The sequence below is a fragment of the Mauremys reevesii genome, linkage group 2 (genome assembly GCF_016161935.1).
Source record: "Mauremys reevesii isolate NIE-2019 linkage group 2, ASM1616193v1, whole genome shotgun sequence".
NCBI lineage: Eukaryota > Metazoa > Chordata > Testudines > Geoemydidae > Mauremys > Mauremys reevesii.
This window is the reverse complement of record NC_052624.1, coordinates 118,664,091-118,683,756: the sequence shown is the minus strand read 5'-3', so window position 1 is coordinate 118,683,756 and position 19,666 is coordinate 118,664,091. Positions and strand designations below refer to the sequence as shown.

At 38.4% G+C, this 19,666-nt stretch overlaps 1 protein-coding gene across 2 annotated transcripts in view; it reads left to right on the top strand.

The window, feature by feature from the left end:
* GABBR2 (gamma-aminobutyric acid type B receptor subunit 2) overlaps positions 1 to 19,666 on the top strand; it is a 900,562-nt gene that overhangs the window by 191,515 nt on the left and 689,381 nt on the right. The window lies entirely within an intron of this gene.

Sequence of the window (19,666 nt, the reverse complement as noted above, 5' to 3'; positions counted from 1 at the left end):
GTCCTAAGTGCAGGACTCTGCACTTGTCCTTGTTGAACCTCATCAGATTTCTTTTGGCCCAATCTTCTAATTTGTCTAGGTCCCTCTGTATTCTATCCCTACTCTCCAGCATATCTACCACTTCTCCCAGTTTAGTGTCATCTGCAAACTTGCTGAGGGTGCAGTCCATACCATCCTCCAGATCATTAATTGCTTCAGTAGGCTTTGACTTCAGTAGGCTTTGAATCAACATATCCTGAGGTCTTCACTCAGTTTTTTTCTTAATCATTATTCAAGCAAACTCACACTGACTTCAAAAGAAATTGAAATGAATTATTTTTTAGTAAAAACTTAGTAAAGACCTCAGTATTTTGCCCGTACATCACATCTATTCCCAGCTGTTCCCTTCTCTGTCATTCTTAAAGGTCCCACTTTGTGGGAATTTACCCCACACTGAGGAATCATAGAATTTATTAATACTGATCTTTAAATCAGTCATCCAGATAGGACCAATAAAGAGCAGCATGAGATGCTTCAAGCATGAGATGCCCCAAGGCCTATCCTTGTTTTCTGGCTCAGAATCTCCAGATTTATAGTGGACCATACAAACTAGCCAGCCAACCTGGGGATGTCATTTGGGATCCTCCCTGGCCTATCCCTCAAACGTGAATGATTTGGAACTGGCTGTGGGAACGCTTCTAAGTTCTACATACTGCATATATGACCAGTGTATAACCAATAAGCTAGCAGTGATGGGAAAAGTTCAAAGAGGTCATTTTTAAGTTTGGTTTTGAAGTGGAAAAATGCCTGAATAGATAGGTAGGTTTATTTGATCGATAAATTACTGTCCCAGGGGAAGTGTACAAAAATTTCATGTTATAAATGTATAACAATTACTTAAGTTCTGTAAGTATTTTTTTTTACATAGGACCCTTACCTAATTCAGTGCACAGGATGGAGACACAAGGGAGCAGAATTAAGGTAGTGAAGGGGACATGCTGGAGTAGTGGGGGTGAAAGTGCAGAAAAGGGAGACTTAGCTGTTTAGCTAAAGTAGTTCACTAGTGAAGGGATAACACTCGTTTCATATTAATCAGCTTGAGGCAGCACTATGAAGCTTCAAGGGAAAACTTTACACCAACTAAACGCACTCAACTGGTGGCCTCTGGTATCCTCTCTGTTCCTTCCCTGTAACTCTTCAGAGTTGAAAGTTGTTATTTCACTTGAGTTGTCCTACCAGTATTTGACTTGTGGTGAGGGATAAAATTCTAGACATTCAGTTTTTCTTTAAATGTCCCCTAAACACTTTCATTTTCTCTGTATTTTAAGAGTGACTCTTTGCAAAGGATTTACTGATACTTTTTTTTATGAAGGATCTTTCATAGAAACCCAAAAAAAGTATTGTTGTCAAGAGAAGATTTTATTTTTATTCCTGCACTATACCTTGGCTGGAGTTTTGTTATTCTCAGCTTAGGTAGCTTGTATGATGTGGAAAAGGTCTCTTCCACCATGAAAATAGCAGGGTATCCTGGGAGAAGAGGGCGTAACAGTGGAAAATGTGATGTTTTCATTGGCTAAATGATGAAAGAACATAAATGAGAGCAGAGTTGGGGATTTCATGAAGTGTAATGGGTGGTGCAGCAGTAATGAATACAACTTTAGATATGGCTTGCAAAAAAGTAATAATGTTTGCTAGACTGTACTGCCATACAGTAGGTATTATTTGTGAATAAGTCTCATGGGTGGATAAGCACAAATCCTTCTGTTCACAAGGTTGCAATTTATTTAACTAGTATCCTTCAGGAGCAACAATTATGCAGAACTTGGCAAATGAAGCAATAAATAGTATACAGCATCCCTGAAGACTCAAAACTACCGTCCACCAAAAACTTCAGAGGTTCCACCTAAAGGTGTGACAATGGACACTTATAAGGAATCATAGAAAGTAATGTAGATGATGTAATAGTAGTAATTTAGATGAAGCCAAGAAGAGGAATAGGAGGGAAAACAATTTCTATAGATATAACTATTGGCAGTAGGCAGATCTGGCATTACGCTGCAAGGAAAAGAATCTGAATTTGGCTCCCTAATCCCCATCACTCTTTTCCTGTGAAAGCAACAGAGGCAGCATATTTAGTCCACAGTATATACTGATTTGATTTGCACTGACCCCCTATGGCTGGCTGAAGTGATGGCTTGTCTCCATAAAAGAGATGCTTCAGTGCAGGGCACTCCTGAAGGAGTGGGTGGAGTAGAGAAGAAGAAAATAGAGAGCAGAGAAGCAGAGTAGTTGCTTAAACATCCTTCCATTTGTTATCAAAGACAGGGATAGCTTTCCTGCTCATAGCTTGGTATTTCCCCCAAAGCTTTCTAGACCAAGTGAAAAATACTTGTGCCACCATGCTTCCAAAGCTGTCCCTCTCTTCCCCTCTGCCAAAACATCCCCCAAATCAACCGCACCCATGCAATATAAGGGAATAATATAGTCACACAATGTTTATTATTTATTGAGTTGCAGCATTATTAATGAACTTTTTTAATAATGAACTTTAACAAAATGGATTGTACCCTGCCTTCCGTGAATTTGTTATTCATTCTTTCCACATCTTGACTTTTCACTCCACTCTTTCTTTCTTATTTTAGGTCACATTTTTCACACCATTTTGAAATTGTTGTTGTGTTTTTTCTTCTCAAGAGGGCAGACTTTAGCAAAGTCAGGGAGTTCGTAAGTAAGATCCCTTGGGAAGCAATTCTAAGGGGAAAAACAGTTCAAGAGAGTTGGCAGTTTTTCAAAGAAACATTAAGGGCACAAGAGCAAACAATCCCACTGCCTAGGAAAGATAGGAAGTATGGCAAGAGACCACTCTGGCTTAGCCAGGAGATCTTCAATGATCTGAAACTCAAAAAAGAGTCCTACAAAAAGTGGAAACTAGGTCAAATTGCTTTCTTTAACCTCTGAGGATAGGACCAAAAGCAATGGGTTTCAATTGCAGCAAGGATGGTTTAGGTTGGACATTAGGAAAAAATTCCTAACCGTTGCAGTGTTTAAGCACTGGAATAAATTGCCTAGAGAGGTTGTGAAATCTCTGTCACTGGAGATTTTTAAAAGCAAGTGAGACAAATACTGGTCAGGGATGGTCTGGATAATACACAGTCCTGCCTTGAGTTTGGGGGCCTGGACAAGAAGACATTCAAGGTCCCTTCCAGTCCTACGATTCTATGATTCTCTCTCCCTCTGTCCCTTTATGTCCTTTCCTTTCTTACTGTTCATTGTGTTCTGTTCTTCTTTCCCCCTTACTTGCTGGCTCTTCTCCCTCCCCAACCCATGATCTTTCTTTCTCTCTCTTACTATCTTTCTAAAAATTATCCCCACAAACATACAGTGACATATCTATTTTTGCCTTTTACAAACCTCAAAATATGCTGCAGAATTACAAACTACATAATAATAATTTCACCCACCACCAAAATGCAGCCACATCTTGGAAGAACACTGCAAAAGGCATATATTTCATAGATAAATTGAGAGGTAAACAACAATAAAAATACATTGGAAAATATTATGTTGCAGTTGAATTTTATCCATTATTTAAAAGGACTTGAATTTTTGCACAATGACTGAAAATTCTAATGTGCTCATTCCTGACCACGTAAAAAGATGATAACTTCCTGGGCTTCTGCATCACAACTCATTCGGGTTTACAGATGGCCTGCAAACAACTGAAATGAGAGGGAAAACTGCTAGATAAAGACTGGTAGATAAAGTCTCAGGACGACTGAATGTATGACTTAAAGCTATTTAATCATTCATATGCTGTAGCTGAAGAAAGGTTTTTTGCCTCTACCATAGCATCTGCCAAATCTTGATCAGTAGATTTATTTCCAGTCCTGTATTGGTTGGTGAATGGTCTGATTTGAATACCTCCTGTTACAACTATATTGCTGGCTATTTTGTGGAGAAAATTCCACAGATTTCTGCATTTATGGAAACAGTGTGTTGTCTAGAGGAGACAAATGCTACATTATCTCTATTTGAGTTTCAGCCAGCGATGCTCTCTAAGTGGTCAGGTGAACTTCATCATGCAATCTGTGCTCTGGACACATGTTCTTCCTGACTGGTAAAGGTCACGAGTCTTTATTTTCCTTTGTGCTCACGATGTTTGAAAAGATTTGCAGTCATCCAGCTCACAGTGTTTGGATACCTGAGATTTCCTTAGCCTTTGTCAATCTAGGTAATGACTTGGATATGGCACAGAAACTGCTCTTGTGGCACTGATCTTCTAATGATGGATGAAGAGAAAATATTCCTATTAGTAGTATGAGATCTATTAGTTGCATTTGATACATTGGTCATGAAGTGTTAAAGATATATCTAAGTGCCTTCATTCTGATCTCTCTGAGAGATTGAAGAGGGTAATGTTGGGCAATTCTTCTCTACACTGGACAGCTTTTTCATTTATATATGCAACCTTTTCTTTTTACTGTAGACTTTGCAACCATGATTTATGTCTTCTCAATTACTTTAGGAACCACCTTGAAATGGTCCATTTCACTCTGAATTTTTTGGCCCTAAATTTAGGACTGTGATATGCAGAATCCCCATAGTGCAAGCCACTGAAGTCAATATATATTGATCTATGTGAAAGCTTGCCTGCAAAATAGTAATTATTAGATACTGAACATAATACTGATTTTACTGTTATGTTTGAATTTAATTTTGAAAAGAACTCAGCTTTTTGGTAAAAATAAGTTTGTCAGAATAACTTTTGTCAAAATTATTATTCTGCAAAACAATTTGTCAACCACGGTTTAAACAAATAAATGTGGCGTCAGGTTATTTGGAAAGATAACCCTGGTTCCAGCTGCTTTGTACAACAGAGGCAGCAAAAAACAGCTGAAAACTTTCCCAATACAAACTGCTGAGGTTTCTCCTCTTATAGGGCCCTATGAAATCTGCCCCTGCTGTATAGGAGTGTGGGAGGAAGAGGAGTGGGTGTGATGAAGGAGAGTCAGAGTGCTGAATAGCCAATCCCTGTCTTCTCTAAACTATGTCAGAGCTGTTTTGATCCCCAGTGTTCCCAGCATTGGAGGAGCTAAAATGTGACTTGTTTTCTCTCTGTTACCCCAACATCTTATTTGTTCCCTTCACGAGCTCTGCTTAACATCATTTACTTACATCATGAATAACTCACTTGCAGTCTCTGGAGTTATACCACTGTAAAGCCAGTGTAACTGAGAAGAAAATCAAGCTCAGTACATCAGGATATGGTATAAGAAAAACTGAACCTTACATGTGCAGGGCAATTTCTATTTCTGCCTATACTCCACTTGTTCTAATTACAATATTTCTGGAACTTGAAAAAGACTAACTTATTTCTATAGTTACATAGGCAACTCTCATTAATTTAGGGTAGCAACTACATGATCAAACTCTTAGACCTGAAAAGTTATTAATTGGATATCCACCCTTAAAATTCTTAAGTTTAGAGAGATGATCATACACAATAAAATCAATACATACAATACAGTAAAGTGAAGAATATTTCAAAGAATGGTAAAAGTAGGTTATAAGATTATGTTATCTAGCAGGCACAGGTATAACACGATCCAATGGCTGGAAATTGAAGCTGAGAGTGAGAGTAATTAACGGTCGTGATGGATTCTCCATCACTAATAATTTTTAATTCAAGACTGGATGTTTTTCCAAAAGATATGCTCTAGGAATTATTTTGGGGAAGTTCTACAGTGTTATAGAGGTGTTCAGACTAGATGATTATATTGTCATTTTTGGCCTTGGAATCTATGCATCTATGAAAAAAGTTGGTCTTTTTTCAACAATAAAAGCACAGACCCTGATTCACCACTGCATTTCTCCTGGTTTACCCCAGTATAAACTACAAATACACAATATCAGGGAGAATCAGACCATTATGTTTAAATTAGCTAGAATAATATTTATTCTAGGCCCACTGTGTTTAAATTAGATAGAATAATGTTATCCCAAGACTCCAGGATGAGGTACAATAAACATTATACATCCTACCCAGAGTATAAAGTGAAACATTTAGCCGAAGGGAACTTTCCTTTCCTTCCATCTTCTGCTCATATGTAGAAAACTAATTTAGTTTAACAAGATGAGCTGGCTTAATCTGACTTCCTATCAGTTGAAGACTGGCTTCTATCCAGTATTAATTTTATTTAACTATGATTATCTATTCCGTTTAATCTCAATCAACTTGTACTATGTTGTTGAAACAAACAATAAGTTAGCATCACCAATACAGCTTTTGTCTTTGATCTAATGTCAGCAAGTCCAATTCATTATAAATGGAGTAAGAGGCTTATTTCAATCACTTAAAATAAAACATGATACAGTCATAAATTGGGTCAAAACTATCAAACGCTAATGCTGACTCTGTGATCTGTATAATCAAAAACAGAAAGCATGCCGTATAGAAGAATGCTTAATTAACTCATTTGTCCAAAACATTCATTCCTTTCTATTTAGTCTTTGATCAATATGGGGACTGAATAGAAGAATGAGGTCCAGATACCAGACGAATGATCTTCTGCAACTTAGTGACAGAAGAATAAAAAAAGCTTCAGTTCAGTTCAAAAGCTACTTATAAGCATATTACCAAATAAATCCTTTTGTTTCCATTCAGATCCTCTTAGAAGCTGAGAATGTAAGATTTAAACTTTGGGCTACAGTCACACATTAACGGGGTTATTTTTCACATTACTCAGTCTAGCAAATTACATGCTAACATATTAATGGACACAGTTTTTCATTTATCATGGTCCTGATTAAAACAGTATCAGGAATGTTACCAAAATAATTAACACATTTTTCACTGAGTTAAGTGAGCTCTATCATGTGGTGTGCATCTTCAACTTGGCATATGGCAAAGCATTAGTGAAATACCTCGGTACTTGTATATTTTCTAAAAATACACAATATGAAGATTTCCAGAATGCCTAACACAATATCATCTTTCCACTTTTATATGCTCTTTGAACCTAATTTCAAAATTTGGTTAAAAAAATTCCAACATCCTAATTCAAATTTTTGACTAAGAATTTGGCTCAATAATTTGTTTGTTTAATTCCCAGTCAGGTCTCAGGGCTTTATTTGCCTTTTGTGGGTTTTTCCCCTCAGCTCTGTTGTCTCCTCCAGATTCATTTGCAGTGGCTGATGTCCCTCAGAGAGAGAAATGAGGCTAAGAAAGCCAAAGTCAAAGGGAAAGATCTATGTTCCCTGCTCCATCCCCCTTGCTCAGTTTTTCATTTGGGAGCTTGCGGGCAGAGTGCAGTTCCCCCTCCACACACAGAGCAGTCTTGGCCTGGTTGCCTTCACACTGCTACTGTGAGCAGTAATGTACCGAGGCATGATTGGAGGAGCCAGTTTTGTTGTACTTAGACTATCTATGATCAAGTCACCTCTTAAACTTCCTTTGGATATACTAAATAGAGTAAACTTGACAAGATGGATGATGTGATATCTTTTATTAGAACAATTTCTGTTAGTAGAAGAGACAAACTTTGGAGCTCCCCAGAGCTCTTCTTCAAGTCTGGAAAAGGTAACCAGAGTGTCACAGCTAAATACAAGGTGGGACAAATGTGTTAATTAATTGATAACAATTGTGTTAATTAATCCATCCTCCTAAGCATCCTGTGCAAATTTGAACATGGGACAGATTGTTAAACATAAGAGGTTAAGATATTGCAAGAAACCACTTAAAATTAAATGGAAAATTAATATCTCTGCAGTAATAGGATAAATGAGGGTTAATAGGTAGGTTACCAATTGTTTTAATGAGTTGTAAAACCAGTGTCTCTGTTTAGACCATGATCTTTAGTGTCTAGAAGATTTGTGAATTTAGATTCCCATGCATGTCTTTTGAAGGTGTTTTGCAAGTTTTCTTTGAGGACAAGGACAGATAAGTCAGATGGAGAGTGATTGCTTTGTGAAAAGTGTTTACCCACAGGTGATAGAATATGCTCCGAATATCACAAAACATGCTCTGAAGAGGAAGTCTTGGACACATGTTAACACACTTAAAACTTCCTTCACCAAACAAGGACAGAAATAGATCGTATCATGAAACAGATAACCTAAATACCCTGAAAGAACCTTTAATGCGGAAAAAAACCCTCCACTGACCACACATCCCTGGTTGTTACCTACCACCCCACACCAAAACCCGTATGGGATATTATCAAACAATTAGAACCCATACTCGATGGGGACCAAATCCTGAAAGAAATTTTTCCCAACCCCCCTTTTCTGGACTTCAAATAACCCCTCAAACTTTCCAATGTCATTATTAGAAATAACCTCCCCCAGTCTAGGATGCACCAATTCAAAATGGCACCAGACCCTGCCAGAACAACAGATACAAAACCTGCAGAAATACCTCCACTGCTATGATGATCAATACTCCCATAACACACCTTTCAAGATCCATGGGTCTTACACATGCCTTTCACAACATGTCATACCTCATCCAGTGCATCAAATGCCACAGCAATAATTATCTGGGTGAAACCAATCACTACACTCTTGAATGAATGCACACAGAAAAGTGATAAAAGACAAAAACACCACATCACCTGTTGGTGAACACTTTCCACAAAACAATCACTTCAAATCTGTCCTCTCAGCCTTCATCCTCAAAGGAAACCTGCACAACAACTTCAAAAGAAGAATTGGAACTTAAATTCATAACTCTGCTAGACACTAAAAATCATGGACTGAACAGAGACATGGCTTATTATTACAATCTGTAATTTACTAACCCTCCTTTGTACTATGACTGCAGAGGTGTTAATTGCCCACTTCCTTTTAAGTGGTTTCTTGCAACATCTTAACTTCTGATGCTTAAAAATCTGCCCCACCTTGTGAGACACTGGTTACCTTTTCCAGACCTGAAGAAGAGCTCTGTGAAGCTTGAAAGCTTGTTTCTTCCTCCAACAGAAATTGGTCCAATAAAAGTTATCACCTCATCCACCTTGTTTCTCTCTTATCCTGGGATCAATACGGCTACACAAACTCTGCAACAAACAACATTAGATTAAGCTTGTTTAGCCTCTCTGTAAAACAGATTTCCAGACCTTGCATCATTTTTCTAGCAATTTCCAATTTTTCAATTTCCTTTTTCAAATGTGTGTAGCAGCATGGTCTGCCCCTTTAAAGGCCAGAGGCCTGAATCAAGCCAGCCCTGTCCATTAATCAGATGTAGATGAGGAAGGGACAAGTATGCCCTATAAAGATCCAGGCTTTCATTAAGAAGGGGGAAGCAGGAGCAGCAGAGAGGTCCTGGGAATGGAGACAGTGGGAACCTGCTGGAGAAAAAGGGCCTCCAGGAAGAAAGCCCTGGGAGATGGTGCTCAGGTAAACAAGCAAGGAAGAGCTCTGCAGAGCAGAGGAGCAGATGCAAAGAATATGCAGAAGGGGTGCTCAGGAAGGATGCCAAATTTATGTTTTCTTATGTTTCATAAGGATATGGTGAGACCATTGCTGAAGGTCAACCAGGAAGAGGAGCTTTGGTGGTGGCCAAATAGTCTGTTTATGATTTCTAGTCTGTTGGACATTATTAAGTGTGGACTATGAAGACTTGTTTGTTTTTTAATACCTGAGCACAAACAATGGTGTTGTAAAGGGGAGTTTGTGAAGCCATTATTTAAGAGCTCGAGGAGAGGAAAACAGAGGCTGAGCACCACAACATTGAGTTTTGCCACCAGGGGGCACTATGAGACACTGTTCATGACCATGTGGAAACCAGACTTGACACAGTATTGAAGTAATGGTCTCACTAATGTATTCGGAGGCAATAGCCTTTCCTTTCTTCTACTCTATATTCTCCTGATCTAAGGATTGTGTTTGCCCTGTAAGACTCCACATCACATGGGGAGCTCATGTTCAGTTGGTTATCTACCATCACTCTTAAATCCTTTTCAGAGTCTCTGCTTTCCAAAATATAGTTCCCCATTCTGAAAGTGTGACCTACATTCTTATCAGCCAAACTTGTGCTTTCATCAAAAACCAATATCAAGTTTTTTTTTACAAAATCTTCCATAAAACCACAATGATTGGTATTAATTATACTGTCATCATTTACTTGACTACATCCCATATTGGCCTTTCTGTGATTTTGCCCAGGATTGATATCAGGCTGACAGGTTACCCTGGTCATCTCATTTACCCTTTTTAAATACTGGTACAACATTAGCCTTTTCCCACTCCTCTGGAACTTCTCCAGTATTCTGAGATTTGTAAGATATCAACTTCAAAGGCCTAGAGAACTCCACAGGCAGTGCATCTACTGTTGGAAGAACAGCTATTTTACCTTCTGCTGTGCACTGACGATATTTGGCTGATAACAAATGTGTTAATTAATCCATCCTGCCAAGCATCCTGTGCAAATCTGAACACTCATCATATTCACTTTGATACATTACTTCCACAAATTCCAAATCTGCTCTTCCCAGTATTTACAGAGAGAAGTTATCTAGAAAAAAAAGATATTATTACTAGGGTATTGAATAGGTCTGAATTTAGTTTAGAAACCAAAATCCAGCATCAATTTCTATTTAGCTAAGGAGAAAGATGCTTGGAAGTTGTGTAAAGTCCCAAAGTTAAAGAGAAAAGACGTTTGTACTTGCTCTTTCACAGTGTGGTTTGTGAAGAGGGTACAAAGTGACTTTTCTCCCATGCCTGCTCAGGTGAGGAAAGCTGAGACTCTGGAGAACAATTGAGGTTCCGGCTTTGTCCTCTGTGCCTCCCCTTATGGGAATACTTTACACTTTGGGAAACATTGCCCTCCACAATATGGTGGAAGTAGCTCCTGTGACAGACTGACAATATCTTGTAATAAACTGGACAAACTGATGGAAGTAATATACAGTTTATTGAATTAAGTTAAATTTTATTAAATTAGGTTTAATATCTTTGGGATCTATTGTATTACAAATGCAATTGTGTATGTGTTATTGTGGCATTGTATGTACTTTCTCTAATGGGGGGGGATACTAACGTAACTCCTCTGTGATCAGCCTTTTCAAGCCACCCCACCAGAGAGGTTCACATATACTAGTTCAAACAGAATTCTCCAGGACTCAACAGGATATTTTAGGTAAATAGCCTGGTTTTAAACTGCCTCAGGACCTTCTTCCTTATCCAGCAAACACACAGGACCCCCGTCCATGGAGGCCCCAATCCTTAGAGAAGAGTTGGAAGGACTGAGCCTACTGAGGCCCTAAAACTTGTGCTAGTTCTTATCTTAGGATGTTATGAACTTACAACCACAGAAGAGACCCCTTTGTGTGATTTTGAAGGATTCACCTGCCAGAGCCCATGTTAGAGTTGGGATGTCTCTGGTAAGCTTATTAGCATGTGTGTCGGTTCTTCTGTTGCTTTTAATGTTTTCTCTGCAGTGCTTTTGCCTTAAGAATAAAATAGGCTTGCATAGAAATATCTATGTGGTGTCTATAACTGTGGGAAGTCACACTGTTAATTGTCTCTGAAGAGAAAGCAATCAGGTGTTCTTGGGCATTTTGTCTCTGCTAGGAATAACACAGTGAAGGCAGTGCAACCTGGACATATCCTGAGAGTGGGTGCCCTTGTTGGACCACTATGGGGAAATACAGGTGCAGTTGCCCTGAGCTGTGACAGACCCTTGGCCCCAAACATCTCCACAGGTCTGGCTAGTTACTTGTACTACATTTGAGATTATGGGCCAATTTAGAGTTATAACTAAATTACTGTGGACCAAATACTACCCTGACTTAAACATTATGCAATTATATTGATTTCCATTAGGTTCTGAATCCTTCTCCTGCTGCCAAACATCACTTGGGGCACAATGAAGGGTTTATCATCCCTGTGTATTCTGGGATGCTCTTACCAAGTCCTTTATGTTGTTAAATCACGTTTCCCTTCTGTTCTGTTTGGGATTATTTTGGGTGGCCACTTTTCGTGTTCCTCCTGCTGCCCAAGGCATGTCTACTACGGCAATGCTCTGGCTTCATTCTTAGCACATCTACCAGATATTTCCATCTTCTTTTCTGGATAACTTTGGAAATAAAGAGTTGTCGAACTATGTGATGAATCTCAGTATTAATTACAAATTAATTCCATTTAATACCTAGTATTTTTCGGAGGTATTTTCTTTTGAAGGCATTTAGATGTCTGTTTGTCTGTCTACTTTTGGAGGATTCCCATCATCAGCATCCTTATATTAAGGCGGAAATAACATTTGAGTTGAAAATTCATAATTTGGTTTTAAATGTAGATTGTTTTTGATCACCAAATCTTGTTTAAGATGTTAAATGCCAATTTGTTACATAATTTCCTTCTGGATATCCCTGTGGTCTTGCACATTACTGCAACATATGTGTATTGACTCACCTTTTGTATTCCTTTATCTATATTAATGTAATGTTTGAGTTGGGAGCTGCTGGGATTCTCATTAGACTCATTTTTTAATTAACTAATTATTAAACCCATCTTTTGCATGCTGGACAGTCATTTGGTCTCTGCTTGCATGTTGGTTGAGTTGTCACTTAGGAGAGCTATGTTCTCAGCAAAAACTCGAGCTATTCGAGTGCACTGTGTCTAAACCGTGAGATTCCTGTGTTGTATCAGTCTACACTTTTTCTCGTGATTAAGTCAATGGCAGTGCCAAAAAGGAGAGGTGAGAGATTGCACCTTGATTTAAAGCTTGGCTGATGTTAATTGTTGTTGTTAGCATGCTATAATGTTTCAAGATGTTCCAGAGTGAACCACAATGAAGGCTGACAAATACTTTAATGAAATTTGTGAAGTTGATGATACGTGCTCTTTGCCATTCGATGCTCTTCAATGATTATTCTTAGGGTGAAAAATCTTGTTGACACATGATCTTCCAAGTTGAAATACAGCCTGCTCTTCCTTTATTTTGGCCTTATCTGCTTCCTTTATTTTGCTTAAAATACTGTGGAAGACTTTGCCTGTTATTAAATGGAGTATAATATCTAGCCAATTATTGCAGTTGCTTCGGTCACTGTTATTTGGTATTTTGAGTATGTCATTTCCCCATTGTTCTGGAAGTTTTTCCTTGTCTCATACTTTATTGAAAGTTCAGTGACTTTATTGGTGGTCCCATCATCACAATCTTTTAACATTTCCCCTCTGACTTGGTCTTCAACTGTAGCTCTCCCAGATTTTAACTCTGTTACCATGCCTTTCATTTCTTAGTTTGTGATGTCAGATGTTACAATATCTAGTTTAGAATGGTGAGAATCATTACTTTCTGGTTTGCTAGCCAAATCAAATAAGAAATATATCATTTTGGGTTGACCACATTAGAAAAACATTCTAATTTTTCAGAAAAGTGAAAAAGTTGGAAAAAATGTTTTGGGTTGAACAAAATGTTTTTTTTTCATTTTGGGGAATTTAAAAGCCTTTTAAAAATAAAATTAAAGTAAAATTTAAAACAAAAATCATCTTGATTTTTTTTTCAACCAAAACAATTCAGCAAATTCTACACAAATTTACAAAGTGTTTTTGGTTGACCCAAATCTGCATTTTTCATCCCCCCCAAAAAAGTTTAATCCAAAAACATTTGCTCAGCTCTAGTCATTTAATTTCTTTATCAAAGTCAGTTTCTTCTGGTGCTGCTCTATGTAGCACCTCTTGAGAGTTCTCTGCCCATTGCGCTCTTTATTCTTGTTTTGTTGTTAAAGACTTTTCTTGACAGGCCTTCTGGCTGGTGTATATTTCCCAGTTAGGAACTTACTGAGATGACAAAGTGTTCTACTATCATCTCTTTCAGGAGATGCCTCTTTGGCAATCTTATCCATGTCCTAGCCTCTGTTTGCCAGAAGCTGGGAATGGGTGAAAGGGGATGGATCACTTGATGATTACCTGTTCTGTTCATTCCCTCTGGGGCATGTGGCATTGGCCACTGTCGGAAGACAGGATACTGGGCTAGATGGACCTTTGGTCTGACCCATTATGGCCATTCTTATGTCCTTATGCATTTCTCTTCTGTGTTCTCAAGCTGCTTTTTACTGCTTTATCCTTGTTTCATACAGATTTTTTGCTGTTTCTTTTTCTGGAGGTGTAATGTTTGCTTTGGCTTGTTTCCTCTCTTTGACAGCTCCACTTATCCTCATTTATCCAGACTTTAGATTTGCTTGTCAGGAAACCAACTACAGTTATTGTGGTATCTATGATACTGTCATGTAGAAAGGAGCATGGCATGTCAATATTAACTTTTGTGGTGGATCTAAGTCTTATTGTGCCTGAAATCTGTTTTTCAGTTCACTTTGATATTGCTGCTCTAAGATCTTGCTTATTAGCCTTTTGTTGTAAATTTTCTTGGTGCTTTTTGCAATTTTGTTTTTCTTCGGTTTGATTTTCGCCACACATAAGTTATGGTCATGGCTAATGTCAGTTCCTCTCTATGTCCTCATACCCTAAAGAGTTTATTTAAATTTCCTTCCAAAACATACATGGCCAGTCTAGTTCCTGGTGACTCTACGTGGGGAATTCCAATATACTTTATGGATATTTTTGTATGAGAATAGTGTTCCAACAATTATGACCACTGATTCAGGCACAGTTCTACCAGTCTTTCACTAATCTGATTTTGGGAACTGAGGTCATACATGCTAAGTGCTTTCTCCACTCCATTGTTGTCATCCTAAACCTTGCCTTTAGTTCCCCATTACAAAACAGATGTGACACTTGGGAATATTTTCAGTCCGAATTTGTAGGCAATGATAGAACTGATCTTAGATCACATCATTGGGCACAGAAATAAACCACAGTGTCATATGGAGGAGTAAGAAATGGCTGGGATGCTTCTCGGATTACTTTAGGGGCAAGCACCTATTTTACATTAATTCCATGTGGCTCAAGCTACTCTGTCTTGAGTACAGACCCAGCACAGGAGCCTTCTTTCCCAGCCCAAAGCAGCATATGGCCTTCCTCAAGATAGGATAGCCTCATGCACAGTTTGTGTAGCTCTTAACTTGAATCAGAATTTGACTATTTTTCTACCACATTATTTCCAAGCTTCTATTTTTCTTAACCAGGGAGGGTGTCTGAAATGTAGTTATCTGTGTATTATCTTAATTTCCAGCCATGACTCAAATCAGAGAGAATTGTTTCTCTAAGTTTTGGTATCATTCTTTTTTTTTTTTTTTTTTTGAGTCTACAGTAGCTTGAAGTTTCCAGACTATACTAAGCAATCACACATTCCAATGTTCCATTTTCAAGTCTCAAAGTCACAGGAAGTGAAAGTATTCTTTGTCATTGTCATAAACAGATAGTTAAGTGTTAATGTCTCTTTTACCTGTAAAGGGTTAAGAAGCTCAGTAAACCTGGCTGACACCTGACCAGAGGACCAATAAGGGGACAAGATACTTTCAAATCTTGGTGGAGGGAAGTCTTTTGTTTGTGCTCTTTGTTTGGGGGTTGTTCGTTCTCGGGACTGAGAGGGACCAGACATCAATCCAGGCTCTCCAAATCTTCCTGAATCAGTCTTTCATGTTTCAAACTTGTAAGTAGCATAGGCAAGGCGTTTTAGTCTTTTGTTTCTATTCTCAACCTGTAAATGTTCCTTTTTTGCTGAGAGGATTTTACCTCTGTTTGCTGTAACTTTGAACCTAAGGCTAGAGGGGTTTTCTCTGGGCTATATAAATCTAAGTACCCTGTAAAGTATTTTCCATCCTGATTTTACTGAGATGATTTTTATCTTTCTTTCTTTAATTAAAAGTTTTCTTTTTAAGAACCTGATTGATTTTTTTTCTTTCTTGTTTTAAGATCCCAGGGAATTGGGTCTGGACTCACCAGGAGTTGGTGGGGGGAAAGCAGGGGGAATGGTTAATTTCTCCTTGTGTTAAGATCCAAGGGGTTGGATCGGTATCACCAGGGACTTGGTGGAAAAGCCTCAAGGCTATCCAGGGAGGAGAAAGTTTTTGGGGGACAGGGAGTGTGCCAGACACTGGAATTCTGGCTGGTGGCAGTGTTACCAGATCTAAGCTTGTAATTGAGCTTAGAAGTGTCCATGCAGGTCCCCACATCTGTACCCTAAAGTTCAGAGTGGGGAAGAAACCTTGACAGTCATGAATTGAGTCGATGTCCTCCCTAAGTTATTCTGTAAAGCCAATTAAATTGTATGTTATCCAATATGCAGCATATCATGTGCACTGTTTAATAGGCTTAATGGAATAGGTAGTATAACTATTATAGACTTTATATATATTACTGCACAGCACTGATGGTAGGAAATATTGTACAAGTGTGGTGCTAACTGTTTATATTCAAATTAATGTGAGAGTACACTATATATCAAAGAGATGGGTTAAATTGTGTGGATTTGCTTCCTAAAACTGAAAATGGAACTGACAAATCATTCTTGAAAGACTAAATAGCTGCGATATAACTATTTAGTTTAGAGAACAAGAAATATTTACCCAAATACCACAAAATCCAAACCTGGATCTGATGTGTGTGTGTGTCTAAGTGTAAGAAGTCTCCAAACACATGCTTTGAAGAGGGGAGTGGATTAAAAAGTATCCAATAAACCTTGTACTTTGGAAACAGAACATGAAGAATATCTTTGCTGTAACCATTTAGAAATCAAGAGTGCATATGAAAAGCAGAGATTGAGCCAGTCTGCAAAGTCCAAATAGAAATCTAGATACAGATTTTGACCCAAATACCTCATCTCTACCATTTGGATCCAGTGTTCTGCTTTGCACCAATCTCTAGATATTTCAGTGGCTCTGGCAAGAGTTTATTTTATTTTTTAAACAAAAGAAAGCATCAAAGAGTTTGTTCTCTTATTATAATAGTCTCTTGTTTAATTTTATTTAAACCACCAACCTGTAGATTTGTTTAGATGAACAGATTCTGATCTGAAGACCCTGAATCTATTGAGAAAAGTTGAATGACTTACCCAGTAATAAAGAAGGGGGAGTGTTAATGTCTAGTTATTACATTATTATTTTATATTAATTGGATTAGAAGAAAGTGAAAGGTGGGAGATACAAGGGTAGTGCTTGTTTCCAGTGTTCAAGACTTCTAAACCACTTGAGTCATTCAGAAGGTATGATATTTCAAAATTTCAAATAATTTCAATATAAGTATTATTTTGTGGCATTAGTTACTACTCAGTTAAATCAGAATTCTGGCTGACACATCTGTACACCATACTGCATAATGTATTTGGCTCTGGTTGAAAGCTTTCTCCTGCAGTCTGTTGCCCTCCAGGTTCTCTCCTTTGCCTTAACTGTATCATTCCACTCTGTTCATGCCACAAAGTAAAATGTACTGCTTATTGATATTTTTTACTTTGTAATTCTCTTCTATGAAACATAAAGGTGTGGATCAGAGGCACAGATAGCTCAGCTGCAAAGTTACAGAAACATCCTTTGAATTCTTTGTGGAAATGAGACTGGAAATTAGCTTACAGCAATACCTCTGCAGAGGAAGCTCATCTATGAACTTGCATTAAAAAAGATGCCATTTTAATTGGCAAGTTCCTGTCACTTTTTCAAGTATCCTGTTTCTCAATCATTAAAATTCAGTAGTGTTGGAGGTGCCAATGCTAATAGTGCTCAGTGACTTCATCATTCATGTGGATGACAAATCCTTAAAGTTGGCTGTGTTGCAAACTCCCATGAATTTGTCATAAGCAATGCAATTTTGGCTTGTGCTGTAGGAGCTCATATGAAAGTGTGATAATCTCCTGCCTTCATATTATTTTGGATTGGGGGTAGGGGACAAGAGAGAGAGAAATCCCTATACTTGTGGAGAAAATGCATTAAGGAGCAACCAGGAGATCATGAATTCTAGCTTCAGTTCTTCCAGTAACTGCAGTTAACATTTCTGTGGTCTTCACAAGCCTTATTATGAACCAAGACATTTAACTGCTACTTTTGGGGAAGTAGCCATTATTCAGTCATTTTACAGAAAGGACAACTGAGATCTTGCAGAAGGTCATATCAGGCAGAGCTCATAATAGAGCCCAACTCTTCTCCACTGAACCACAGTGCCTTTCAGAAGGAGCATGACAGATTTTTGTGTGACCCACACTAATTTGATGTGGCTCTGTTACCTTCTAGCGGTGAGAGCATATAAAGAGGTTTATGACTCTGCTACTACCACCATGATAACAGACCTTGTTCTCTAGCTAAAGAGTCATGCTCTTACATCCAGAGGTTCTGTGTTCAGCCTCTTCAGATAATCCCTGCAGGGGTGATATTACACTTGACTAGGCTATCTGTAATCCCTAGCCAACACTCTGCTCCCTTTGCCAGGAATAGAAACCAGGAACTCTGATATCTATCATTACACTGCTATCTCACAAATACTTGTGTAATCTCCTAGCAATGTGTGTGATATGTCGTCATCCATGAGCTGGCCCATGTAGAAGATAACATGCTCTCTACTCCTCGTTCTGCCCCCACCCAAAGTAACTCCTGTCTGTGCTATGGCTCTCAAGATTTTGAGTTCCAGCCCTGCAGTTGAACTAGGGGAAAGAAATATAATATTTGTAAAATAAAAAGACCCTGGAGTGGTTTCTGGAATTATTTTATGTAGCAAAAATAATATTTCAAAGTGCATTTGGATGTTGTGTTATGTTTGTTTTATTGTTGCACTTCTAGTGTTTGTGTTAATAAACCCCTTTAAGAACTGGATGGGTCACTTTATTGTAGAATGTGTTTTAACTGAAAGTAGTGTGTTGGAGTTCTTACCTGCATATTCAGAGAGTGGAAAAGCTTTGCTTCTGTATGCTTCAAAAAGTCAGAATTTGATTGAATAAACTTACCTTTCCAGAGAACAAGCCTCATTCTCAAACATGTAATGTAGTGCTTATTGGAGGACTGGATGCCTCAGCTCATTGCTAATGAGCTGTAGAGCCTTGTCACCACAGGCCACAAGTTAGCTCAGTAGAGATTCCAATATAATGGATGTTTGGTAGCCCTTATACGTGAGGAGTTTAGTGATTTCCACTTCCAACTCCCACCTCACAAACCAACCACCAGACCTTGCACTAGACTATAAGCTCTTTGGGAGAGGAACGGTCTCTTACTTTGTGTTTGTGAAGGGTCTAGCACAGTGGGGCCCCACACTTGGTTGGGTCTTCTAGTGAGAGCTCCTGCAAAAAAGATTCAAAATGTTATTACTCCCTGTGCATTTGCAAGAGTTGGAAACCCTGTAATTATCACACTCGCAATACATGTGTACACAGTTCAAAAATCAAAAGATAACCCAAAAACCTCTGTAGTGATTTTTTTGGGGGTCAATCTCATGATTTTGGGTTATTTGCCTCATGATATGTGCTTTTAAGGTTGGCAATGCTGAATTGGCTCGAGATTTGATAGCCACTAAGGGCTAGCTCTATGCACATAGTCGGCCACACTTTGAAGTTTGTGGTTGGAAACTGGAAGGGGGGGGTTATAAACTGGGCCTTTGGCATGGACTGACACATTTCATATGTTTTGAGTTTGGTGCTCACTTATCCTGTTGGAGTGAGGGACCTGTTTTGATAGTCCACTCTGGAACATTTTCCCCCACAACCTGTCTTTGTGGAGCCATATTCTTCCTGTCTAGAGAAGGTCAGTTAGGGAGGGCAGGATGCCAGTTTCTTGTAAAGAAGTTGTGGTGCATACTCTGCTCAAGAAACCAACAC